Here is a 2,165-nt window from a genome sequence, read left to right on the forward strand (position 1 = left end):
TTGTCCATGTGACTCGTTGGGTGAACCATTTGTCCTCGTTAATTAGTCCTTGTGACTAGTTGTGTAAACCATTTGTCCTTGTTCTTTAGTCCTTGTGACTCGTTGTGTTAAAATAATTGTACTTGTTCACTAGTCCATGTGCCTCGTTGTGTGAACTATTTGTCCTTGTTCATTAGCCCTTGTTACTCGTTGTGTGAACAATTTATCCTTGTTTATTAGTAAATGTGAGTCGTTGTGTGAACCATTTGTCCTTGTTCATTAGTTCTTGTGACTTCTTGTGTTAAACAATTAGACTAGTTCATTAGTCTATGTGACTCGTTGTGTGAACCATTTGTCCTTGTTCAATAGTCTTTGTTACTCGTTGTGTTAAACAATTGTAATTGTTCATTAGTCCTTGTGACTCGTTGTGTGAACCGTTTGTCCTTGTTCATTAGTCCTTGTGACTCGTTGATTGTACTTGCTGATTAGTCCATGTTATTCGTTGTGTGAACCATTTGTCCTTATTTATTAGCTTTTGTGACTCATTGTGTGATCCATTTGTCCTTGTTTATTAGTAAATGTGACTCGTTGTGTGAACCATTTGTTCTTGTTCATTAGTCCTTGTGACTCCGTGTGTTAAACAATTGTACTTGTTCATTAGTCCATGTGACTCGTTGTGTGAACCATTTGTCCTCGTTAATTAGTCCTTGTGACTAGTTGTGTAAACCATTTGTCCTTGTTCTTTAGTCCTTGTGACTCGTTGTGTTAAAATAATTGTACTTGTTCACTAGTCCATGTGCCTCGTTGTGTGAACTATTTGTCCTTGTTCATTAGCCCTTGTTACTCGTTGTGTGAACAATTTATCCTTGTTTATTAGTAAATGTGAGTCGTTGTGTGAACCATTTGTCCTTGTTCATTAGTTCTTGTGACTTCTTGTGTTAAACAATTAGACTAGTTCATTAGTCTATGTGACTCGTTGTGTGAACCATTTGTCCTTGTTCAATAGTCTTTGTTACTCGTTGTGTTAAACAATTGTAATTGTTCATTAGTCCTTGTGACTCGTTGTGTGAACCGTTTGTCCTTGTTCATTAGTCCTTGTGACTCGTTGATTGTACTTGCTGATTAGTCCATGTGATTCGTTGTGTGAACCATTTGTCCTTATTTATTAGCTTTTGTGACTCATTGTGTGATCCATTTGTCCTTGTTTATTAGTAAATGTGACTCGTTGTGTGAACCATTTGTTCTTGTTCATTAGTCCTTGTGACTCGTTGTGTTAAACAATTGTACTTGTTCATTAGTCCATGTGACTCGTTGTGTGAACCATTTGTCCTTGTTCGTTAGCCCTTGTGACTCGTTGTGTTTAACAATTGTATTTGTTCATTAGTCTATGTGACTCGTGGTGTGAGCCATTTGTCCTTGTTCATTAGTCCTTGTGACTCGTTGTGTTAAACAATTGTAATTGTGCATTAGTCCATGTGACTCGTTGTGTGAACCATTTATCTTTGTTCATTAGTCTTTGCGACTCGTTGTGTTAAACAATTGTACTTATTCATTAGTCCATGTGACTCGTTGTGTGAACCATTTCTCCTTCTTCATTAGCCCTTGTGACTCGTTGTGTTAAACAAATGCATTTGTTCATTAGTCCATATGACTCGTGGTATGAGCCATTTGTCCTTGTTCATTAGCCCTTGTGACTCGTTGTGTTAAAAAATTGTAATTGTGCATTAGTCCATGTGACTCGTTGTGTGAACCATTTATCTTTGTTCATTAGTCCTTGCGACTCGTTGTGTTAAACAATTGTACTTGTCAATTAGTCCTTGTGACTCGTTGTGTGAACTATTTGTTCTTGTTCATTAGTCTTCGTGACTCGTTATGTTAAACAATTGTAATTGTCCATTAGTCCATGTGACTCGTTGTATGAACCATTTGTCCTTGTTCATTAGTTCTTGTGACTCCTTGTGTTAAACAATTGTACTTGTTCTTTAGTCCATGTGACTCGTTGTGTGAACCATTTGTCCTTGTTCATTAGCCCTTGTGACTCGTTGTGTGAACCATTTGTCCTTGTTTATTAGTAAATGTGACTCGTTGTGTTAACTATTTGTCCTTGTTCATTAGTCCTTGTGACTCGTTGTGTTAAACAATTGTACTTGTTCATTTGTCCATGTGACTCGTTGTGCGAACCAATT

The sequence above is a fragment of the Silene latifolia genome, unplaced genomic scaffold (genome assembly GCF_048544455.1).
Source record: "Silene latifolia isolate original U9 population unplaced genomic scaffold, ASM4854445v1 scaffold_106, whole genome shotgun sequence".
NCBI lineage: Eukaryota > Viridiplantae > Streptophyta > Magnoliopsida > Caryophyllales > Caryophyllaceae > Silene > Silene latifolia.